This window comes from Equus caballus, chromosome 4 (assembly GCF_041296265.1).
Source record: "Equus caballus isolate H_3958 breed thoroughbred chromosome 4, TB-T2T, whole genome shotgun sequence".
In the NCBI taxonomy this organism is placed as follows: Eukaryota; Metazoa; Chordata; class Mammalia; order Perissodactyla; family Equidae; genus Equus; species Equus caballus.
In genome coordinates, this window is record NC_091687.1 from 73,071,544 (window position 1) to 73,098,621 (window position 27,078).

The 27,078-nt window shown below is 35.2% G+C and overlaps 1 protein-coding gene and 1 long non-coding RNA gene across 7 annotated transcripts in view; one reads left to right on the top strand and one right to left on the bottom strand.

Annotated features, from left to right (window-relative positions):
* The window catches only part of IMMP2L (inner mitochondrial membrane peptidase subunit 2), an 854,823-nt gene that overhangs the window by 201,596 nt on the left and 626,149 nt on the right, over positions 1 to 27,078 (bottom strand). The window lies entirely within an intron of this gene.
* On the top strand, positions 1,408 to 26,303 carry LOC102147552 (uncharacterized). Its single transcript, XR_290147.4, has 3 exons — positions 1,408 to 1,613; positions 25,269 to 25,321; positions 26,036 to 26,303. It is a non-coding gene; the product is annotated as an uncharacterized lncRNA (long non-coding RNA).

Consider the following 27,078-nt stretch of genomic DNA (forward strand, 5'->3'; position numbering starts at 1 on the left):
GAATGTGTTTAGCCTCTACTATCTATTAGCATCAGTCTCTTAAAATTACCTGAGCTACGCTTCAATAATTTCTTTTCGCCACATTTGCACTGTGACTGTAGACTATTTTTAATGGTATAATGAATCTTATTTTTCTTTTATTCTTATACCCTTCTGGGATACTCTAAAACTTAATGTGAAAACACAATCTATCTGTTTGTGCATATTCAAACATGCAGAGAGTAGTAGGTGAAAGTGTCATGTAGCTATTTGTGCTTTCACTTACTAATCACTTGCACATTTGAATGTTGCTGCGCTAATAGAGAGCGGTTTGCCTAGATACTGGACAGGTGTGAAAGAACTCTTCGAGCTGTAAAACCCTGGTAAAATTCATGTTATATACATAGTGCATATTTTATCTCTCAGGTTTCAATCTAACTGTTTAAAAGATAACTCAAAGTAGCTTTAAAAAACATGATGTTAAAATATCGAGCTGGTTCCTTTTAGGACTGCCAAAGAAATATAATACTCCTAATAGAACTTCTCTAGAGAAGGAATTTTAAATAGCTTTGTGCTCCTGAATTCACATAAAAGAAAGACAAGACAATCTTTTAGGTGATTTAACAGTTAAGTGAGGTGTCAGCCTGCAAGGTTGTATGTATCTATGGCTTGCAAATAATTTCAGTTTTGACACTCAAAAATGAGTTCTGTATAGTATTCTAACTACTTGTCTACTAAAAAGTATTTTTAGTACTAGCTTTCCGAAGACAAGTTACCTAGGGCTTATGGAATGAATGATTGCCTCCGATTTGATTTGACCTTGAAAATGATGTGATTTTTTTAAAGTCTCTGAATCTTTTGAGTGTCATCAGTTGAATACAAAATTGTTGATGTAATCCTTGACACCACAGGAAGGAAACAAATTCATATTTAAACTGTTTCTCAAATACACACAGACATATTCTTAACCTAGATAATCAGTATGAATAATTTGTGATTGATTGAGGTATTTTTTATTAGTATTTTTATTTTAAGATGTTCTCTTTTTGTTTTGGTTTGGTTTTTTTTGATTTTTTATTTTTTGAGGAAGATTAGCCCTGAGCTAACTACTACCAGTCCTCCTCTTTTTGCTGAGGAAGACTGGCCCTGAGCTAACACCCATGCCCATCTTCCTCTACTTTATACGTGGGACACCTACCACTGCATGGCGTGCCAAATGGTGCCATGTCCACACCCGGGATCCGAACCAGCGAACCATGTGCCGCAAGAAGCCAAAGGTGCGAACTGAACTGCTGCGCCACCGGGCTGGCCCCATGATTGAGGTATTTTTATTTCTGCATTTTTCAGACTATTCTATTGATGGTTCTCATTGTCCAAAGTAGTGGCTGCCCTGATGATGCTTACTGGATTCTAGACCTCTGGGTTCTCATTGTCATAAAGGGACCATGAGTTAATGGCTCAGGACTCTGCAAGATCAGGAGTTGGAACTAAATCTCTTTTATCATCACTGCTAGACTGGACTAGAAAAAAGTGATCTACCATCAGGAAAGGGAAATAAGAAGGACACTGTCCATCTAGGGTCGGCCTCTGGAAGGGAAAAAATTCTCCCTTGAGAATCCACGTCCTGCTCTCAGGTGAGATTGGGGTTCAAATTCACACCGCTTGTGCAGTCTGGGAAAGTTGAGTATTAACTGTAATGAGCTCCAGGAATCTGGCAGAAGGAAATAAAAATCTCTTCAGGGATAATCCCTCAATTCAAGTTTTCAAGTTTTCTATAGGTAAGTCCTGCCAATAGGAACTCACAATCCAAAAAACAGAACTCACAAAATATAGCTAGCATTAATGAGTAGGACAAACAATAAACAGCAGAATTAGACCCTCAAGGACTTCAAATGCCAGATCTATCAAATATAGAACATAAATTATGCATATTTAAATATTTTAAAAATTAAAAAGAGAATTAAAAACATAAACAAAGAACAATATACTATTTTAAAAAGACCGACATTTGAAAAAGAACCAAACAGAACTTCTAAAACTTAAAATATATTATTAAATAGGTGAATTGAAAAGCATATTAGTATAAACTAAAGAAAGAAGTAATGAACTGGCATATATATCTAAAAAAATTACTTAGGTAAAGAAATGAATAATATGAGAGATGTTAAAGAGACATGGGGAACATTACTAGAAAATGTAACCTAAGTATAATCAGAGTCCCAAAGGAAGAGACAAGAGGCCATATTTGAAGAGATAGTGATAGACAGTTTTCCAGAATTGATGAAAACGTAAATTCACAAATTCTGGACTCAAAGTGAATCACAAGTAAGATAAATGGAAACCACACCTTGACACATTGTAATGAAGTTGCAGACCACTAAAGACCCCCTCGCCCCCCAAATTTTTGAAAGGCTGCCAGAGAAAAAAGGACTATCTTCAAAGGAATAACAATTAAATTGACAGCAGAGTTCACTTGTTAGTGTATAATTTTAAATTGCTGAAATATAATTCAGCAACTTTGTGTACAATTCAATGAATGTTAAAAATTACACAGTCACATAACCACTAGATCAAGATATAAAACACTTGAATCACCCAAAAAAGATTTTTCATGCCCTTCTGCATGAAAATTTGCCCCCACCTCCATCCTTGGTTCCAGGTAGCCACAGCTGAGATGATTTTTGTCATCACAGTTTTGCCTTTTCTAAGATTTCATATAAATGGAATCACTCAATATGTATTCTTTTATTTCTGGCTTCTTTAACTTAGTCTAATGCTTTTGAGATCAATCCATGTTGTTTCATGTATTGGTAAGTTGCCTCATTTTCTTTTAATAGTATACTGTTATATAGAAATACCACAATTAGTTTATCAATCAATAGTTCATGGACACTTGGGTTGTATCCAGTTTTTGGCTATTATCAATAAAGCAGGTATGAACATTTGAGTATGAAGATTTATATGGATGTGTGTTTTCATTTCTCCTGGGTAAATATCCACGAGTGAAATGGCTGGTACTCGAACGTTTAACCTTGCAGTTACCTGTCAGACTGGTTTCCAAAGCAGCTGTACCGGAGTGTATGAGTTCCAGTCGTTCTACATACCACCAACACTTGATAATTATCATTCTTTTTAATTATAGCCATTTTAGGGACATTCAGTGGTTTTAATGTCCATTTCCCTAATGACTAATGATTTTGAGACCTTATATGTCATTTGTTTTCTTCCTTGGTAAAATATCTATTAAATTTCCTAAAAATTAAATTCAGTGGTTCATCTTCTTATATTGTGTTGTGTGACTTCTTTACATAGTCTAGATTTAACTCTTATCAGATATGTGTTTTGGCAAATATTTCCCCCTAATCTGTGGCTTGTTATTTTCATTTTCTTAACAGTTTCTTTCTTCAAAGAATAAATATTTTTAAAATTTTGATGAAGTCCATTTAACCATTTTTTTCTTTTAGAGTACATGCTTTTTATACTGTAAGAAACCCTTGCTTAATCCAAAGTCATAAAGATATTCTCCTATTTTTTTCCAGTTTTATAGTTTTAGGACTTTTTTTAATATGGTAAGGTAAAAGGTTCAAATTTCTTTTTTCTTTGCATTTTCCAGCATTATATTTTAAAAGACCATTCGTTCTTCATTGAATTACTTTGTGCTTTGGACTAAGTTATGTCCCCTCAAAATTCACATCTTGAACCCTATCTCCCAGTGTTATGGTAAGTGGAGACAGGGACTTTTGAGAGATAATTAGGTTTAGATGAGGTGGTGAGGGCAGGGCCCTCATGGTGGAATTAGTACCCTTATAAAAAGAGACCAGAGAGAGCAAGGTTTCTTTCTCTTTCTTTTTCTCTCTGCCATATAAGGACTTACACTAATAACAAGGAAGAAAGGAGGGAAGAGATTGAAAATATATTTTTCTAAGGTTTTTGAATTTGTCTAGTGAAGACTAGACACTTAGTATCTTTGGAATTTGTTCAGTATGCATTTAAAACATTTTAAGAATAATAATGGAAATGTAGTCTATAACTTATAAACCAATAGAGAGAAAATAGAATTTAAAAATCTCAGTTAATGCAAAAGAACGCAGGAAAGGACAAAAAATAGAAAAAGCAAGATCAGTAGAAAGCACAAAATACAATGGCATCCAAATACATCAGTAACCATAATAAAAGTAAATGGACTAACCTAGCTAATTGAAAAAAATGATTGTCCATCTAGGGAAAAATCCTAGCTCTATGGTTATGAGAGAGATACACAAAAGGACACAGAGAACTTGATAATAATAATAAAATAATAAATCATGAAAATAATAGATATATTAATATTAGACAAAATGAGATCAGGTCTCTGAGATGAGACTGACGTTTCAATAGGACCTGATCATGAAGAGCCATTGATGCCTATTTTACCCTATAGAAGGATTTTAAGCAGAGAAGTAAGCCTAAAATTCTTTAATGAATCAAGTTAAATTTTGTTTCTTAAAATCCATGGTCAGAGATGGTATTCTAAAAACTCCAAAGATTTCTTTGGTATCACAACATGACAAGCTGTTTTGCTACTCAATATATCCATTCTCTCTTCTGAGCCTAACTGCTGACACTTGTTATGTTTGCTTAGTAATTAAATGCTGAAGTATGGAGACTCAATACTCCTTTCCTTGGAGCTTGTACTGAATTAGAAACAAAGTGTATGTAATTAATAGAGGGTGAATTGAAGCAAATTAGGTGATAATATTTCTAGGAAGTTGAATCACCTGTAGTTAAGCGTAAGTGATTACTTTCTTAGGATCACAGTTGGAAAGCCCCTAGCAATGATCTAATCTAACTGCTCTTCATACAGATAAAGCAGAGGCAAAAAATATTTAGGAAAAGTCACCTAGTAGTTAATGGCAGGGCAAAGATAATCGAAACCAGATTCCATAATTTCCTTTCCATTCCACCATGGATCATAACTACTTGAGATTCCAAAGAATAAGTCTTAACATGTTTTCACTGGAAAAAATGAAATGCCATTTTCTAAATAGACTATAGACTGCTGCTAGGTGATCAGAGCAAATGTATTTAGTTCATTTAAATTAGAAGTTAGATTTATACAGGTTCATAATAAAGTTACAGAATTAATTTTATGAATTTAGTATGAATGCTCATAGTACAACTAAGAACTTTTTTAGTGATGAATATTCCTTATGTATTTTTTTATAAATTTGGATTATGGGGCATAAATGTGACAATTTCCTTAATATATAGAATGGTTTCTCCTATTAAACATACATCTTAAAAATATCTATGGTTGTCCATAAAAATCACTACAATCGTCAGTGAGAATTTGAGAAAGATGTTGATATTTACCATACATCAAATTCCAACCATGCTAGATCATGCCATGTATATTACCCATACTTAGGCTATGTTGATCAACCTAGCAAGGAGGTGTCAGTTTATGCTGTATTACCTTATATATTATGGTTAGCTCATGAAGATAAGGTTTTGGACTCTGTGACAGTAGGGACTCTGTTTTGCTTTCTTGGTATAAATAAACATTTACTGAATGACTACTATGTGAAACAGTATAAATGATGTTGGTGAGGGCACAGAAAAGAATAAGATCCTGTCCTTTCTAACAAGATTATAACTTATACCATGATTCTAAACGTAAGCAACGTAAATGGTCTAGGAAATACACATGACAATTTAAACTACCATAGATGAGATTTAAAAAGTTGGAAGCATCTGCAAGAAAATAATTGATGAATGGAGAAGTAAATAAATGAATGAACATCAAATGTTGCTAACTGCGTAGTTTCAAAGGATGTTATTGTTTCAGGCTGGAATAGTCAGGAAAGGCATTATGAATATTTGAATCAAGATATGAAGAACAGATGAAAGCTAACTGGTAAAGAAGGTACTGTGGGTTTCAAATCCCATTCACTTACAGGAAAAAAAGGTTTACTTTTCCTCAGTAGTGCATTATTTCCTTGAGATATACCATCATAAATTAAGGAAAATATTTCATATGTCACTATCTAATGAAGGTATCCGGTAATTATAATTGCATAGAAAAATTAAATACTTAAATTATTTTATTTTAAAGATATTATTATTGATTTTTCTCTTAAATATTCTATGCGCTATCATAATGTATCCAATATTAATTTACCTTAGATCATACTGGGTCAAAAATTTTTAAGTAGGTAAATATCTTATTGCATTATAGCACACTATACAACTATCTGAATATAGAAAAGATAACTCCACATTGTAAAAAAATGAATGTATCTAACTTGCATATATTTAAATTAGTTTTTGCTAAAATGATAATCAATTACATGTGATATCAAAGGTGTAAATACCATAATCGGTTTACCTATTGTTAAACTGGATCTTATCACCAACAGAAATAGTGACTCATATCATTATTCCATGCATGGCTTCCTAGCAAACCAATTTAAATAAAATAGTGAATCTGTAATGTAGAACTTTATTTTTCAAAAAAATCAATATTTATTATAAATGGTATTTTTGCACTTGTTTACAATGTCCTTTCTTGAAATAATTTCCTGGATGTCTGCATCATTCATCATTTACTTTTCGCAGGTTTTTCCCACATGCTAGTTACAGAGGGGGAAAAAACACATTTCAGTGCTTCTTAATGTAAGGTCATATAATGTTTAGATATTAGAAGAACCATGAATAATTTCCCATCTGTTTCCTCTGATCTCAGTCTTACAACCTTAACTTTTCAGTATTAAAAGAAATGTATACTATTTGCTTTATTTCTTAAAAATAAAATTAATAAGCCTTTGGATTAGTTACTAGTAAAATAAAATATGAATGCCTCAGAGCTAAAGAGTTCACCAAACAATGGCTCTTCCTTGAACATATCTCTTTAGAAATAGGAACAATAGATAACTGCAGGAAAGCAGTGTGGCAGAGGGAAAATCAATGCGGGCTTCCATGCCAGACAGACTTGGGTTGAATTCCAGTTCTGCCACTTCCTAGCGGCATGACCTTAGGCCTTAGGGCTTCCTCGGCAAAAAAAAAAGAGGAGGACTGGCAGTAGTTAGCTCAGGGCTAATCTTCCTCAAAAAAAAATAATAATAATTAAAAAAAATCAAAAGTTCTAAAATATAGAAATACCTGAATATTTAAAAATTCAAAACTTTCAAAAGACAAAATGAACCGCAAATAAAGTTAGAAGTCAATAGATTAACAATAGGTTTGGGGAAAAAATAAGTTGCGCATATGACATACAAAAGAATAATATCTGCACAATAAAAGAGCCCTCACAAAGTCACTCATATAAAGAAAAAAGACAAATGATCTGATCCAATAAAAAATGGGTAAAAGATATGAATGAGTAAGTTTTAGAAGAGACATGTGAAGACCTGCTCAAATTCACTAGTAGTCAGGAAAATCAAATTAGAGTAAACACAAGATACTACTTTATAACCAACAGCTAAAAAATCAAAAAGAGCTATAAAACCTATTGCTGGCAGGAGTGTTGGGAAAAGTATACTCTCTCACAGTGTGGGTATAAATAGGAAGAGTTATAGTCGTTTTGGAAAGCAACCTGGCAACATCTATAAAATTTTAAAAATTCATTTGCCTTATGATCTAGCAATTCCATTCCTGGGATTCAATGACATAAAAATGACTATATGCAGCCACAGGTACAACAATGTTTACTACAACATTGTTCAAAGTAGCAAAAAAAGTATAAGCAAAAATAATAACTACAAACAGGGCCATGGTTTAATACATGAGGGTATGTCCATACCATAGAATGCTATACAATCCATAAAAAGAATGAATCAGAATTATTAATTAACTCAAGATTTTCCAAAAAGTATTGTTGAGGGGTCGGCCCAGTGGCATAGTGGTTGGGTTTGCATGCTCCGCTTCAGTGGCCTGGGGTTCATGGGTTTGGGTCTCAGGCAAGGACCTACACACCTCTTAGCAAGCCATGCTGTGGTGGTGTCCCACATGCAAAAAATAGGGAAAGATTGGCACAGATGTTAGCTCAGCGACATTGTATTAGCATAAAGAAAATTATATGGGAGATACACAAGAGGTTATAGACATGAGTGGGGGATTGGGGTAATTAATACAAAGACAGGAGAAAGAAGGAAGAGGAAAGATAAAAAGAAGAAAAGTCAAACAGCACTTCTAAACAAAGCATTATGATATTACCATATTTACACCTTTGTGTAATTTATATGTAGCTTCATATCAAAAAGTAATTACAATAGACATAAAACACAAATATTTATATGTACACATATAAAGGCAAAATATAAAGATTTAAAGACAAGCTAATAATAGTTCCATAGCAGTGAAACTAGACAAAAACAGCAACAAAAAAGCGTAACACAAACACAACTTTTAAAGCTAGGAGTGTTAATTGGGGGTAATCTCTCCAGTAGTCCTTCCATTTGGTGGTCTTCCCTCTTAGATGGAAGGAACCAATCAATACATGTTGAGGGGGCAGCGGGGATAAAGAGCAAATCTAGTTCACAGAAATGCCTTCATTTGCTACACCAAAGAGTTTTCAACTAGCTGCTCACCGTACTAAGCAAAGGATTTGTCAAATATTAGTTCCAGTAGGATGCCTGCTAACACAATCATTTCTGTTTAAGTAATGTTACTGAAATGTCTTCCTATTTAAATGTCCAAAAGTTTGGTATTCATTCCACAGATAAGGAAGGTATAGGGATGCAAACTTTTACCTTTTCTCTCTTAGGGTTTTCCCTAATAATTAAACTTATAGAAGACAGATGAACTAGAGAAAAGTATATACATTTACGTAAATTTTATATGACATGGGAGCCCCCCTAAGGAAGGAAGACCCACAGAAATAGCAGAACTTACATGTTTTTATAGTAGGTTGAACAAAGAGGGCAGTGATGGAAAACTAACTGGATTTATGTGGGGAGGCTAAGGGGAGGTAAGAATTATTTTAGAAGGTGTGTTTGTATAGAATTCTGTCTCATCTTCTTGTCCTTGATGTTAAGAATGTTACTTTGCTTCTGGTACAGAGAAGACATCTTTCACATAAGAATTTCTCCTCTTCCTTTTAAGAAGAAAGCATTTGCTGTTTTTCAAGTCCCTTTAACTCAAAATAATCCTTATGTCAAGGGGGCATATTTTGGGGTGGCATTTTTCTGCCACCCTTCAAAGGCAAAGGCAAACAAACAAGCAAAAACAACAACAACACAAAACCAGATAACAAGAACAACAACAAAAAAACATGTTCTTGACTTCCCAAAGATTTCTCCTCATCTGTGATTAAAACTAAGAGAGAAAGATGTAAGAGTGGGGGTACCTGCTGATGGGGCTGAGGCTTCTCTGGTCCTTACCCACGTATAATTCATAAAGAATGAGAAGACACTCTCCAGCTGCAAAATCAGTTCTTTTTCCTGGGTTCATTTTAATGAAAGAACTTAGCTGCCGTTCTATAGAGTTATTAAAATGAAACTTATCCTCTTTTGGGTAGAAGGTTCCAGAAACCTTCTACATTTGTATTCCTGTTTCAGAGTTGAGGATTTAGTGTTTTCAAACCTCTTAGTAGGCCTTCTAGGACACAAAAACAACTCCTTAATCAAGGCATATAAACTGACAGATTTGCTTCTTTTCCCTCTGTTCTTTTTGGAGGCCTGCAGTTTTATTTGTTGAGAATTCATTTCCGTTAACTCTATTCATTATTTATTGCCTACAATGATTATGAAACTATTTGATCTTCAAAGTGTAGCATGATGCCGTATCTTTTGAACGTAGCTTTTCATTTAGTTTATTTTTTTAAAGTCACTGTTTTTTAAGTTTTAATTACCAACAAATAACATTTCTATATACAACTACATCACAAGAACAAATAGGAATTTGGTTAAATTTGAATTGAACTGAAATTCTTTTTATATGATCAATACAGCAAAATAGCAGTGGTATCTAATCAATGTCAACAGGAATTAGTTTAATCATCAATCATTTTTCTAACCGAATATTGCTTAATATGTCTTTATTGAACAGTTTCATTCAAACAAATAGTATTATGGAGAGAGAATATAATGACTTCTTAAAAGTTACCATCCTTGATTACACATTTGACAGCTATAGATTATGCTTCATAAAAAATAAATATGAATAAAATAAGCTTTATAAAGTACCAAATAAGGGATTCTGCTAATTCAAGCTCAAATTGCTATAGCGTACATCAACCTGTATTATAAACCCATATTATAATGTCTAGAATCTCAGTATTTGTATGTAAACAGGTGAGTGAACTGCTTGAAAGTCAGAAAAGATGCTTTTCTTTCCCTATACATAGGACTATGACATGGTGGCAGAGCTCTTACCTATGCATTCTCTGGGCTACAAAGCATGAATGAGGTTATGGATCAGAATACCTGCCTGCCAAGTGGCTTTGCTGTAAACAAGAAGTTTACTCAAAGCTTCCCAGGATATTTTGTTTCATACTTATCTTTGAATACTCGCTATCAGTGATCTAAGTCTCTAGTAAGTAAAGAGCAATTCTCTCAGCTTCCAAGAAATGTGCTCTTGAGTGTAAGCCTGACTTTTCCATTATGGAAGAGAAAATTCAGGGAATGTTCAATTCATATAGGAAGAGCAGGAAATTACTTTTAATAAGGTTTTATTAAACTTCTAATGTAATCCAGCATAATATTAAACAGCATAAAACTGACTTCTATGTCCACTGAGTTCGTACAGAGAATGTCTGACCTGTAAGAAACTGGATTCAAGTGGATAAAATAGATCTTAAAAAGACGTAATTTCTCATATTGTTGTGAAGGTATAAACTGAAGAGTCAGTCCTTCATAGACACATCTTCTTGATATTCTCCCATGTAGGCCAATTGCTGCCCTCCTAAAGTAAATTGTTAAATGATATAAATCATCTTGTAAAACTTTGAAACCAGATAGAAAAGCCATAGCTAAGAAGAAAAAACAGTCAGAGTTCACTTTTCTTTACACCTGGAATCCAACAACTACTTCTTTCCTCCTTAGCTCCCACACTGTTCCAAGCTACCAGCATCTCTTCCACGGACTCCTGCAGTCACCTCCTCACTCGCCTTCATGTCTCTATTCTCCTCTATCGTCGGTCATTCTCCACACAATTCCAATCGTGTCATCTTCCTGCTCAGTTGAAAAATTTCCAATGGCTTCCCACCACACTTAGAATAAAAGCTGAATTTCTTACTGTGATCTACAAGCCCTTACATTTGAGATTCCTGGCCTTGGCACTATAGCTATTTTGAACCAGATAATTCTTAGTCACGAGGGGCTGTCCTGTGCAATTTGGGATGTTTAGCAGGATCTCTGGTTCCCACCCACTAGATTCCAGGAGCATGCCGTTCACAGTTGTGACAAACAAAAAGGTTGCCAGGCATTGCCAAATGTCTCCTGGGGGGCAAAAATCACCCCTCCAGGAATCACTGCTTTACATGATCTGGCCTTTTACTACACCTTTGGCCTCACCTCCTCCTGCTCACTCTACTTCCACCACACTAGCCTCTTTGACGTTCTTCGAACACAAGAGTCCTCTGGATTCCACCCCTTTGCTGTACTCGCTGTTCTCTGCATGGAATGCTCTTTGTGTTCTATGTCCCTGTTTTAATGTTCTCCCTCCATCTGAAAGAGCTCCTCCTGTTATCTTCTATCTCTTACCATACTTTTCTTCATAGCAGTTATCTGCTCCCTGCCTTCATAATCTAACTCACTGTTTATTTGATTTTGTCTCCGTCCCTGACTTGACTATAGGTTCCACGAAGGCAGAGACTTTAACTGCTGTGTTCAACACGGTCTTCCTAACTCCTAAAACACTGCCCGTCTACCTTTTCCATAGTTGCTCAATAAATATATAGTGATTAAATGGATGAATGAGTGTGAACTCTGGCAGCAGTCCTCTTTAGAATACGATAAACAATTTGAGGTTGCTGTTTCTCTCATTTTGGTAATAGAATCGTATAATACCTTAAATTGAAAAGGATTTTAGAAATCTTCAGACAACACAGTCATTTCACAGATAAAAAATTTGAGAGCTGGAGAGGTTAGTTTGTCAACAGTGATAGACTTAGTTTGTGTTAATTAGCCTTTAAAAATTAAAATGTGAAAACCAAATTTCAGGGCTTCTCTTTATAGTTTTGCTTGTGGGCATTTTATCCACATTGATGGAAGCTTCATTTACAAACTAAATTTTTAGAAAATTTGAATGGAACATGGATACGAGTATTGAATATATGATAATTATTTAAGAAGGCTATTAATTGCCATCTTCATAAGTGAAGACCATTTTGTCTTAGATTTTTACATAGGAAATTCACTCAGTAACATAGCAGATAGTAAAAGGAAACACTGAACGAAAATTGATGGCTTACAGTTTACAGAAATGGTATTAATTTATAACTATGAACGAAAATAGCTCAAAATATATCAAGTATAGAATTAGATACTTGTCACCAGCACTATCTGAATGGATTTATTTTATGGACCTTGTAGACTGACTTGCATGAAAGCTTTAAGCCTACACAGGAATATTATTATTAAAACTTACAGTATTTTGATTCACTGTAACTTATGGTAATTTGTAACATGACTACCGAAGTACATTTCTATCAATTCAACTCAATTCACATTTATTAAAATGAGCATCTAAAACATACATGATTTTGGAGGGTCAGGAGGAAGAAAAAGTTAAGTATGGCAAAGCCTCTGACCTCAAGAATCCTATAATATAACGTAGTTCAAGAGATGAAGTAAGAACATTGAAACTACAACACAAAGCAGAATGTGATAAATGCTGGATTCAAGATATAATGATGATGATAATAACCTACTACATATTGAGTACTTATTGTGGACCAAGTAGTTTGCTAAATGACAGTAATTTAGGCTCTGTCAAACAAAGAAAACAACAAAGGACTTGAACCCAGATACACAAAAGTCTGTGCACTTAACTACTATTCTACACTTCTTTAAGAAAAAGATTAATTCTGACTGGGCTGATCCTAATGTGGGAAATTAGAAAAATACAAGTATGGTCATGAGTAGTACAAAATGTGACAAAAGGTATACAGATGATAAAATGAATCAAGAATTCATGTCAGAAAAACCCTGAATTTTTTAGTTTGGCTGGAATGTGGTTTAATGGAAGCCAGCAGATGTAGGTTGTAAGTTGGGGATGGACTGACTGTAGAAAAACCAAAATATCAATCTAAGAAGTATATACTATGTCATGTAGGCAATGGGGAACATCTGAAAGGTATTGATCAAAAAAATGACAAGATCATGCATAATTATCTTCATAGGACTAGCAGCCTGGGGCAAAAGGGCTCAGCAGAATGGTCAGCTGCCAATGGCAACCACTCCTCCAGATATTTTCAATTCAACTAATCTCCAGAGTGGAGCCCTTGCTTTGTACACATACCAAACTTCTACTGATTACAGGGACAATATTTCAGTGTACATGGTATGGGGCCGCTTCACTTTGGAGTGATGATTCTCACTGACAGCTAATTGCATTCAATTCACCTCTTGTTTTGGGGGCTTGCTATAAAACGATCACCAGAGAAGCAAAACATTTAAGTACTTCAGCTTTGCAGCTCTAGCCCATCTTAGGTTAAATGGCTGTTTGCCAGTGAAAGTGGGTCCAAGAGAAGCTTGTGTTCCCTCTTAAGCACCAGAACCACATAATAACATAATTTGTATATCTTCTGATTGGATACCTATCTCATTCTAATAAAAGCAATTCCGTTTCACCCTTATCAAAAATCATCCCACTTAGATAATAAATGCTTATAATTATATTCTCTTCATGATTACAAAATACCGCTTTGATTAGATGAAACAGGCTTGCCATGGAAACCTCTACATCCACCTAAACCCTACTTTGCTATTTACTTGTCTCAGTTAGGTTTCATATTTTGTAACCTGCATTGAAGTTGCACATCCATTACTAACAACTTTCCTTCCTACAAATTATCAGCCTGACCGCAATACCTAAAAAAAACCAAGTTTTTGGAGCTGATCATTCCCAAATCAAAATTTTCCATGATTCCCTTGTCATATGGGTTCTCTCCTCAGCACAGTAATATTAATCTTTAAGTAATGGTCAAGTCTGTGACTGCCCTGTAGATTTATTCTGTATAGCCTACCAGGATTAGAAAAGTTTAATTTATTACTTATCTTTATATTTTTAAAATCTGTCCTATCACATCTTCCTCATAACAGAAAAAAGAAAGTAAAAAAGATGAATACATTCATTATTTCCTCCAAATTTTTAATGACAATATATTTTTTCTGAGTAGTTGTTTTTAACAGACATTTAGAGGAGCATATCGCCAGTTTGGGGAGGTCTGGAAAGATACTGTAGGGCAGATAATATCTAAAAGTAAGAGATGAATCAAAGTTAGCAGTAAGAAGATTAGGAAAAGGCATTTTGAACAAAACGAAAGCATGTTCAAAGGCAGCAAATAAGAGATCCTAAAGCTCCTTAAAGGTTAACCTCAGAAGAACCCTGAGTTCTGTGGTTTGGCTAGAGTGTGGGTGTGATGGCACATGTGGTATCATATTTCAAAGAGATGAGAAATCCTCTCATCCAACACAATCCAGATTGATAACTGTCAGGTCAGATTGCTTTTATGGAATTACACCAAAAAATCATACATTCATTTCTTAATCATATCATTGTATTATAAAACACATGATGCACAATTAATTCACCAACCTTTTGAGATAAGAGTCATTCTCTTTGGGTATAAGCCCACAAGTTGAAGTTCTGAGAAGTCTTTTCTAAACCATACTCATACTACACTGCTTATAATTCCCGGTTTTAGTTTCTTTACATTGGAGTGAAAACTTAAAGATATTTGTGACAAAATCTGAATACAGAATCCTTCTGGACTCCCCAGGATTTCACAGTTGTCTTACCACATTTGACAGCCATTTAAAAAAGAAATCTCATTATAAGTTAGTCTTTCAAAACATTGACTGTTTCTTCCTCTTACACATTTCATCAATTTGTATACTATTTAGTTAAATTAGATGTGTACAATAATAGGTACAGCTAGCATAAACATGTTTAGGAATAACCACAACTGATTTTTTTAGGCATACATTTTAGCTGATGGGAACAAAAGTACTAAAGTATAACATTTTAGCTGTGAGCCTTCTAGGTCATAGGCCTCAGACAAATGTTTTACAGAAGGAATAGAGAGCTTGAGTGAGGAGGCAGTCTGCCTGAGTTTGAATGCTGTCTTTCCACTTATTAGCCATGTGACCTTGGGTAAGTTATTTATTAGTGTAACTTATTAGTAACTCAGTTCCCAAAATTAAAAAAAAAAAGTCCTTATTCACGGGGTATTGTTAGGATCAGATGAGTTAATATTGTAATACATGTGCTTGAACAGTGCCTGGTCAAAAGAGGTGCTCAATTAACATCAACTTTATTATTATACTAAAGTGATGACTGATAATAGTTTCTAGGTTTGCTGTCTTAGGGCATAATCATGACTCAATATATGTAAAGCACTTTGAACAGTGCCTGGGCTGTAATAAAATTTTTATATTAATCTCTTGTTGTTACGAGCCTTTTAAAGATTTTAAATGAAGGAGTGATCAGATTTGCATTTTAGAAGCAACCATGCCGACGGTAAGAGGGAAGGATTGAGGAGTGGGGTGGGGGCCGAACCCGGAAGTGGGAGAATGCCTAGGAGGTTATTGGTGCTGAGCTAAGATACTCCTAGCATGGTCAGGTCAAGGACAAGTAGGAGTCAAGACTTACTCATGTGGCAGAACTGAGTCCTTGCTTCTTGACTGGATGTAGCTCATGAGCAAGAGGGAAGAGTTGAAGATATTTATCACGGATGCTTTTTTCTACGCAGCTGCACTTAAATATTAAATATCTTTTAGTTTATGGGTAAACTCAGGAAAGTAGTAAGAAAGTCAAAGCAGCTATTTCTAAGAAAATCACAAAATCAGCTACAAAAGGAGAAAAGTCTTATCTTTATAAACTGTATCTCTGCATATAGCAACCTCAGTGTCCAGAATGACCTGACCCCTTTCTTATTAAGCCATCAAACTTCTCTCTCCACTTCGAAGTTATTTATAGTTTAGTATCACTAAATCATACAAGTATTCTTTGAGAAGTCTTGCAGCATAATTCTTTGAACATCTCTCCTTTAATATGAACTTGCTGGATAACTGATTTAGAGTTCACTCTAATGAGAAAACTGTGTACAACAAAGTCAAGTAGTAAAATCATCATACTCCCTCTATTGAAATGTGAAAGGCCTTGAAAATGTTTCAGATTTTTCTGTGTATAATCTTCACACAACTTGGGAAAATATTGATACTAAAAATGCATTTAAGGTTTCCAAAACCACACAGAGGGAGAAAGTTACCCTATCCTTAAAGAACTGTCAATATGCCCTCCTAATTGAATAAAAGATAAAAATTAATATTTGGCTAAATAGATAACTGCGTAACTATCAAAGCCCTGTTTTCAACTATTTATGCTTAGAAGCATATGTATTTGGGTTCTTTTGTGTTTTAGAGGGTTTAGATAACAGGAGTAACGCTGAACTAGGATACAAAAATGAGCAAAAACAGACACAGTCTATCTTTTCAAGCAACTTCCAATCTAGCAGGAAAGATGGACATTAATCAAATAATCACTTAAAAAGGCAATATCATAACTTGACCTGGTCTGGGAGAGTGAAGGGGACTGTGCAGAGAAGGAAAGGAAAGTTTTGGGTGGTTTGAGAGCATATACAAAGTCCTGTGTCCAGAGGAAATCCAGGACATTTGAGAACCTGAAAGAAGGCCAGAGTCACAGGCAGGTGAAAAAAGTGGGAGAGTAGTATGAAATAAAAAGTGGTCAGCAGGGACCTAATTGTTCTGTGCTTTGCTGGGAGAATTGAGGATATTAGTCCAGTGATTTTGTTTATTCAGTTGGTTAGGTGCCTGAATAAGTAGTTTAGTCAAGGTAGATCAAATAATTGGATAGTCAGAGACAGCGAAATGAGTTGATTTTACACAGAAATTCAGTTATTGATGGCCCTAAAAGAAATACCTTATGAAACAGGACTATGCAGCATGATAGAGTGTAAAGAGGTTACATGACTCTCACCTTAAGGTATTTGAGAGAACTTCAAATGCATTGACAGCCAGAAAACAGTGCTGTGACATTACTTTTGCTGCCCAGGAAATACCAGGCTAGGCTATGTTAAGGCAAAATTTTGAAGAAGGAAAAACTCATCTCTTGAGCCTTTTTTGGTGAACTTTCTTCTCTTTCAGAGGCTACTCTGGGGGCCTAAGATGACCTATCCTCACCTCCAGGCCCTCTTGAGCACCTCTCTATACTGATGCAGCCCTCCCACAACAACTTCCCATTTCATTCATGTAGCCTTTTCATCCTTCTCCATCTTCCACCTGCAGACACCGAGGGCTTATAAATTCCACCTACCAGTCCCACTATTCAATAAATGGTATCTGCATTCTCCAAGGTAAGGAAAGGCTAGATTCTTACTCTCATAGTTGGAAGAAGAAGTCCTAAATTCAAGAAAAAGTAGCAGTGTTAATTAATGGGAGTACCAAGGAAGGAGACACGAGTGTGGGCCAAAGCTGACTAAGAGAACTTTTAAGTACAGGAACTCCAGTTAAACTTTAGGCTTAGAGAAGGAGACTGGACAGGTTAAATAAGCAACCCTGTCATGAAAACACAGAACAAAGCAATAATGCATACCAGGCTTGGGATGAAGCATGAAATATGAGGGGAAATTTAAAAACTAGCATGACTGAAGCAGAGATTCAGAGGGAGAGTAGTGATAAAAATGAGAGCAATATCTTAAAGAGCCCTAAACACTACAGTAAGGAGTTGGATTTTTCCCTTGTTGGGATCTGAGATCCACTAGAAACCTGCATGCAGCATAATAACTTGATGAGGCTTATACTTTAATAGATTATTAAAATGAATCTACCCACTCATTCAACACATATTTATTCAATTCCTATGTCCCCAAGCACAGAGCTAGGTGCTAGGTGGGTAGAGAATAACCAGTAAGGGAGTTATTCATTAATATAAATGTTGAAAAGTTTGACATAGGATGACAACATTGTGAAAAGAAAGGAAATATCTGAGAGACTCTGGCATTTTTATCATAGATTAATTATTGAATTGAAAGAGGAGTATCAAAGCTGACTCCATAGTTTGAGGTCTGTGAGATGAGGAGACTATTGTATCAAGTAGAAAATTTGGTCATATTTTGGGGAAAGGTGACGGATCTCATCCATGAAATTTGAGGTTCAGTTGAGTTCATGTGTGGGACCTGATACTCCTCTCTTCTCATTCATTATTTTTGGTTGATAATACATAATTCTGGTAGTTGGGACACATAATATTATGCCTAGTCATTGGGGAAGATATTTTTGATTCAGGAGAAGTCTTTATATTAATATTCTGCCTGCACATTCATGTTAATGAGATTTAATAGAGAAGGTACCTAATGGGAGGATTGCAGGATGTGTGAAAATCAAAGATATTTAAGAGAGAACATTATGATTTATTCTTAAATCTATGTGAAAGATGTTTATGTGTTTATAAATACACATAATCACATATGTGTATATACATACATAAATTTCTGTAAATATATATATATATACACACATAAAAATATATAAACATATATACATTCACATGTGTACATACGACTTCTCACAGAGATGTTGATAGTGGGGCTTTTCAGAATCAAGCAGGAGAAGAGACCCAAATGTTTATCCAAGACACCATCCAAATAAACCATCAACAATCTCACATATACATTTAAAAGGTATTTTTGAATAATTTTACTATTTAAGACAAGCCATAAATATGGGTTTTTGTGAGTAACTAGAAATTAAAATTAGAGTATTTATACAGAAAAGGAAATTACTCAACCAAGAATTGCATGCTTTTTCACCACCATTTACCTAAGCTATCTTGTATGATGAGTAGTTTAAATCTAAAAGACAGAGGTTATAAAAATGCATGAAATTAAATTCAGCTTTAAAAGTAAAATTAAAAATACATTACAAATGTAAATCAAAAGACATTAATTTATGCCAAAATTCCCTTTCCCTTCAATGGTTTTTAAGCATTCAGCAAACTTGATTTTAGCAGCTATGCTCTAATTTCAATTATGTGGAGTTATTCTATCTCTATGGACATGAACATGGAAGAATAAAGAATAAATGACTCATCCTTGCTTAAACAGTACATCAGAAAACAGGAGCTGGCCAAGTAGTGTAGCGGTTAAGGTCATGTGCTCCGCTTTGGTGGCCTAGGGTTCGCAGGTTCAGATCCCAAGCGTGGACCTACACACTGTTTATCAAGCCAAGCTGTGGCGGCATCCCACATATAAAGTAGAGGAAAATTGGCACAAATGTTAGCTCAGTGACAATCTTCCTCAAGCAAAAAGAGGAAGATTGGCAACAGATGTTAGCTCAGGGCCAATCTTCCTTACCAAAGCAAACAAACAAACAAAAAAAACAGTACATCAGAAACTCTACAAATAAAAGGATTCACATGTGTAAATGCTAAGTACTCCTAATAAACCAAATTGCTAAAAGGGGTTGAAAGAGGAGTTTTGAAAATTCCTCTGGGGGTCAGGTATTAAATGTTCACCACTGAACACAATTGCATATGTTTTTACTTCCCCATCTTGACAACAATATCCCCATTCTCTGCTCTGGCAACACAAACCAAATATTTCCTCTAGCTTTATCCACATTTATCCAGGAAGAAAGAGACAACTATTACTGCTATCTACTTTAACCTGTCTAATCCTTCAATTTCTATTCAAGATTTCCTGGAAAATTCATGTATTTATTTGAGGCATTTGATGGGATAGCAAGTATGTATCAAAATAATTGCCTCTACTGAAATCACTGTAAATACATTGAGAAATTTCTCCTCCTGGAAGGCAGAAGGAGTTCCTATAGCACACGTGATGTTACAAATATTGGTTAGACATTCCAAAACACGGGTCTAGCCTTTACCAGTACACTCCTTTCCAGTATCCAGTTAAAACGCAAAAGAGGAAACAAATAAACAAACAAACAAACCAAAGACAAAAACTCTCAAGCACATTCTAAGTCAAAGAAGCCTGAATCATTTGTCCTTTCCCTCCTTTTTCTTTAAATAGACTATTTGGCCGCACCCATTAGATTTTAAAACATGTGAATCTCTTAGCCCAGCAAATTTGAAATTCTTTTCAGCAGAAACAATTGCAAAAATGCATAAGGATATACATATGTGCATAATCACTGCAACATTATTTGGATAGCAAAAAGTGATAAATAATACAAGTGTTCAACAATAAATAAATGGCTTAAAATTACAATGCATTTAAACTGTGTAATGCTGGGCATAGATTACATATAATGAATTAGATTTGTGATGATATAGATAGTGTTAATGGCAGATCTCAGATTCAAAATATTGAGTTAAAATACAGAAAAATAAAATACACACAGGCACATACACATATGCTTCTATGAACATTAAAAACTATAGAAGGAGACACATTTAAATGTTATTGTTCACCTTATGGAAGTAGGATAATGGCTCACTTTTTTAGGAAGAGGAATTCTTACCTTTATTTTATACAATTCAGTACTTGGGGTTTTTAAATGTCATGTAAAAACAAGAAAGCAAACAAAATAGTTGACTAAATGCCAGAGACCTTCTGTAAAGTAGTTGTTATTTGCTCCTAGATTAGATTGATAATCAAGGTCCACAATCACTCTAAAATTGAAGTAGCCACCTCTCCTACTGCCCTAATGTCCTGAGACATCAAATCTGGAGCCCTTCCCAACCCACACTATGAGAACCTGTTATTTTCCATCCATTAAGTGACTACATATCCTAGTATGCAGCAGTGGCAGGGAGGACAGACACGGCTAGAGGAAATGGATAGCGGCAAATGACATTTTAGAAGGTTGAGACCATCTCATGATAAAGACATAAAGTGAGAAGGAGTCAAGCAGAACCCTGGGAGCAGTAAAGTCTGAAGGTGTAGTTTTTTGTGTTCTGTTGTCAAAGAAAATCTGAAGTCTGACTTAGGATTGGTAGGATGTGTCTAGTCTTCCTCACAGTCAGATAAGAAAGAAGTAGGAGCAGAAACCTCACTTCTGCCCAGGAAGGTCCCGGTAGATCAATAACCACTGGGTATTGGACACCAGATGAGCGGCAATGCGTATCCCCTGCCCCTCAGCTTCAGATCTAACATTAAGCATCAATGATCACTGAAGGGCCAAGAAAAAACTATACACCTTGTTGATTAGCAGATACCAAGTAGAGCTAAGTTTCACCTTCCTCAAAATCCACAAAACAAATTTGTGTAAATGAAAATATTCTGTTATATAGGAAAGCATATCTCTGAATGATATTTGAAAAAGCTTTAAAGGTGAAAAGTTTAATAATACATTGGAAGCTCTTTACTAGTGAAAATCATACCATCTCCTAAAGCATTCCTAACATATAGGCTGAGTAGTGAATTAAAAAGACTAAAAAGGCATTTCTTAGCCAGTGTGAGGTTAATTGCTTAACATGGCCAATACTTTTAAAATTCTGCCAACTAAAAATACGTTTATTAAAAGACTAATATCATATACAATGTCTCTAGCACTTTACTACGTTTACGGATGTGTGGATTTGCTAAAGTTAATCAACTGTAAAAAAAAATTAAAATCAGTATTAGAAGTCAGTGCATTTTTCATATGATTTTGTCATACAAAAATTGTAGGACATTGGAGTAACTATGATGATACTTGTGGGTGAAATGAAGTTTTAACAGTAAGCCACCTCTGTTTGAATGCTTGTGATGCCATCAAGAGTTTTCTCTCATAGAAACAGTGACTCTTTGAAGCAAAGTCATATGGATTTCAAACAAAAAAATTAACATTTTCATTACTCTTTTTGTTCCAAAAGATTTAGAGAAAACACATCTGGTACCTCTGGATCTTCTATGTCTTTCCTTCTTTTACAGAATGAATAAGCCATTCTACTATTAGATAGAGGAGGTGGGTCTCCATTGGGTAGGAAATTTACAACAGAGAGTAAAAGTGAATTCTTGAAGATGTGACAAGCCAATTCGAGTTTCTGCTCTCAAGTGGGATTAAAACTCATCAATATATTCCCCTTTTTTAAATCTCTGACTGGTTCCTTCCCTCTTCCCCACACAAATACACATATAGAACCAAAGGGTGGCAGAACAATCAAAAAACTGTACTAGCAAAAGTCATGTATTTTTTCTTAGTTTATGTCTGTTTTATTTCTATCAGTTTGATAATTTTACGTTTCATAGGTTGCCAGTAAACTTTTACTATATGTAACATTGACATAAAATAAAATGCCAATTAATTCTTCCATATTTGCAATATTACAGTTTGCAATACATTAATGGTCCTTAAGAACACATTTTGTATTGATAAATTTATCCTCATAAAATAAGTTACAAAAAGACACTTGTAGCGGGTTGATTAGTGTCCTTTCAAAAGATATGCCCACATCCTAATCCTCTGCACCTGTGAATAGAGCCTCATTTAGAAAAAGGGTCTCTGAGATAGAACTAAGTTAAGGATCTCAAGATGAGATCCTCCTCCATTATCTGGGCAGACAGGCCCTAAATCCAACAACAAGTCCTTATAAGGGACACACAGAGGAACAAACATAGAGAAGAGAGGCCATGTGAAGATGGAGGAAGAGATTAGAGCCATAGAACCACAAGCCCAGGAATGCTGACAACCACCAGAAGATGGAGGCGGCAAAGAGGAGAATGCCTCCCAGAGCCTCTGGAGAGAGCATGGTCCTATAAATACCTCAATTTCAGACCTCCAGCCTCCAGAATTGTGAGAGAAGACATTTATGTTGTTTGAAGCCAACCAGTTTGTGGTAATTTGTTCTGGCAGTCCTAGGAAACTGATAAAACACTTTTTCTTTTCATGCCCCCCCTTTCATTCAAAGATTATGAATAATGATAATCACACTCGTGGAGCACTATCTGCATGTCAGAAATAATGATGTTTTTTATAGTCTTTTTCCCATTTAACTTTCCTAACAAACCCTGTGAAGATGACATTATTATTATTAACTCATAGATGAAGAAACTGAGAATTAGTGTTCAGACCCAAGCCAGTCTGGTTCTAGCCCATGTTCCTCCATTAAAAATGCTAGAGAAAAGTGGGAGTATACAGTAAATGAATACTTCTTTGCTCACATATGCATTTATAAAGTCTCTGGAAGGAGTGGGGAGAAGAAGCAGACGGAAGGCAAGGAGGGAGAGTACCTTCCATTCTATTACATTTTTAAAAATTTCTGAATCATGTTAATGTATTATAAATTAAAAAATAGGAAAGAAAACAGCAGTTGCCTAGCGAAAGAAAAAATTTAAATCCCCAAATGAATAACAAGAAATTAATAAAAACATGAATTTATGGGCTAAAGGAACAATTTTGAGAATATAACTAAAATCATACCAGACTTAGGAAACAACAAAACACATCAAGAAAGTATTGACTACTGGAGTGCTGCTGACCCTTTTGTTGTTATTTAAATAAAGGTCAACCCTTTCCAACAATGTGTCCTAACTCTCCCGCCTCTGCTCCACTCCTTAGCATCCACCTCACCACTCACAATAGGCCAAGAGTAGACAATAGTAACTAAATATCCCAATGTTCAATGTATAATCTCTCCCTCAGGCATTTTTCTCCTTTTCTATTTGTTGTAGTTCTTAAAGTTTGACAACGTAGCTTAAGAGAGTGGACAAATTTGGTGTCTCAAAACACAGATTATGAAATTATTATCAAGGGAGTTATAAATATGTATTCTCTGGATGTTATTTAAGAAAATGGAGATTTTCTGTCCTGAGTGATTTGCACTCAGACCCTGAATTAGGAGAAGGAATTACCTATGACCTCTGATAGCTATTCCTGAACCTACTATTATTCTAAAATTTTAGTTCCTTTCACCATCATGCTCCTATCTAAAATATGCGAGCTACAAAAATACCAAAGAAATAGGATTCTTATTGTTATATTCCTCTTCCTAGGATTCTTCCTTATTAAGCGACTCCTCTTTTCACTAGAAAATAATTTCCCTAATAATTTTCAAAAGAACAAGAAAATAAATTTTTATCAAGATAGTGACTGTTTTTCATTATTATCAATTAGCATTTTATCAAATCTTTACGACCACTCAATATGCCAATCTAAGTCGGTGCTTCATCTTTTCCACAGACACATGCAAACCCCAAAGATAATTGAGTAGATTAGAGTGAACACCAATAAAATCTAGGTCAAACTTAATAACCTTCAAACAGCAGCAGCCATGGTGCATACTAAACGCACCTTCCATGAACAAGATGTTTTGATGAAGCCGAAACCAATTCAGGGCCTTCTGAGGACGATTCCTGTCCACCTGCTGACTCTTGTATGACTTTTTCTTTTCAGTATATTTACTTTCAAACGTAACTTTCATTTCTCTACTTTCAATAGAGTGTTTAAAATGACAAACTGATTACTGGTATAATTAATTTTTGATTGACTTTCTCTATTACGACTCACGGAAATGAGCCATAAGGGACAGAAACTGGCTGGGGTGTAAAACTGTGGCAAGGTGTATTCAACTAACCTAAACCTTCAAGTAACCAGGATTTCAATATTAGAAATGACAAACAGAACTTAGGAAGAGAGCAGAATCAGCAAATCTGTTGAGCCTACGCTACCCAAGGCTTTTCTGATACAGGTACCACTTGTCTTCAGAATCATTCACATTAAATTCCATGGAGCAGTCAGGGTATCTTTTCAAGCACCATCAAGATGGCAAGGGCTTCAGGAAAGTGTTTATCTCATGGCTTGTTCCTCACTTGATCTCTAGGGAGGACACTGAAACAAAGGTGCTCTTACAAAAAAGGTTATACCATGCACATTTTTTTTCCACAATCAAATTCACTGATTCCTTAAAAAACATATTCTACAAGTACCTATTGTGAACTAAGGCATTAGGGAAGATAAACAATAAATAGGCTCCTATGCTGGGAGGTGGGCACCCTAGTTAGGGACACAGTGGAATGTGCTTAATGCTGCAACACATGTTGGTGATGTGAGAAGCACCGAGGGCTGACAAGGGAGAGGATAGCTGATTTATTCTGGAGAGTTGTCTTTGAGATAGAAAGGCCATTGAAGAGCTATTCCTTTAAAGGTTTTGGAAGTAATTTGGCTTTTTGCTTCTTCCAGATGGAGTATCCCATAATTTACCCTGCATTATTGAGGTGATTGGCAAATGTCAGGTAAATTTGAAAGTCTAAATGCTAGGAAATGATCATATATTCCTACATTTTTGAAATAGTATTTTCATGTTTAATATGCTTTCCTAAGCTTCTAGCTCTCATTATACTTGGGGGTTTTAAAAAGGAAATTATCATTATGCGGTCTGTCCCATGAATTATCATCGCTGTCACTCATGCCAACCCCTTCCCCCAGTAACTGGTCTGAGATTTTGTTAAAACAGTATTCTGAGATAATAATAGATTTACAACATTATAAAAATATTAGCGCTCTTACATACCTTTCACTCAGATTTCCCTAATGTTAGCATCTACATTGTCATAGACCAATTATCAAAACTAAGCAATGAACATTGGCTTAATACTATTAACTACAAACTTTATTTAGATTTCAACAGTTTTTCTCCTGATGTCTTTTTTCTCCTCCGACGTCTTGACATTTTTTTTTAATAATTTACTGAATGATCAGTTATTTGAGAGAGAAAAAGGAATAGGAATTAGAACTGTCAATCTTCTGAAAGGAGACATTCTTGGTTAAGAATATTTTCTGTTTTATGCTTTCCAACATAAGCTTTGTTCAATGGGATAAGCTTTGTTCACTGTTATTTTATATATTACTCATTGTGTAACCTTGGCTGAACTGTGATACATAACAGGTGCACAAAAATACATTTTTCACAATTCCATTCTCTCCTCTCCCCTGTTATTTAAAACAAGGTGGTTCTTTACACTGGGGATGGAAGGCTCAGTCCCATCTGGTGAAGTTTCACAAGAGAGTAGCATCTGTAAGTGCCATGTTCCAGTGGGAGAGTGGAAGCTGCAGACATCCACACTGAGATCCTCGTCTGCTAAAAAACAGGAGCTCCTCCACTAAGATCAAAGCAAGAGGTGATTTGTCACCAGCATCTCTGCACATCCCTCCATTTCTGTTCTGCATTATTTCTTATCCAATTAGCCAATAAAGGACAAGGTGCTTTTCTTCTAATCGTTCTCCTTTTGAAGAGTTTCATTGTAAACCGCACAAAAGAATCTTAGAAAACCAGGCTAGAGAGAGAAACACCTGAGATGACACCCCCCTGTTGTTTCTTCTGTGCCCCTTTTCAGACTGGCTGCACTGGCTGGGATCACATAATATTTTCATTTATTCAGTAGTGTGAAAGCTTGGATCTTGGAATAACGAATGTGCTTAACTACCCATGGCACACCACAAGGAGCATTATTATGACATATTATGAAAAGTGGAAGTATAAATTGCTCTGGCACAAGGAGGAAACTCCATCTCTCCTAGAGAGTAACAGTAGCCTACTTCAATAGAACTGGTCAGGGAGTTGCTTTTCAATAATACTCCAGAGTCCTTGGCGTTAGTCAGAAATTATCTTTTCTTGCAGTGTCATTCATTTCTAAGTGTACTGCAAAGCACTTGTAGCACTGCTGGAACTTGTAGCTTTATTATAGATTTGGTTCATTAGCTAGAAAAAAACATTAAGAGCCACAGTATTTTCTTTGGTTAAAGAAGAATAAACTTCAGTCCGTTAGTATTTTCCACCACTCCCATACAACATTCACAGTGTTCAGATGCTATGAAAATAATAATTCCACTCTGCTTTGAAATTAGAAGCATTTATTAAATTGTGGAAATAATTGTTACTTATTTAAGAGGTTGCTGGAAGGTCCAGTGATCAGGAGAAAAAGTATGTGCTAATGTTTGTAAACTGTAAAAAAGTATGCAAACTTAAGGCTTAAATGCAATGTTGGTTCTT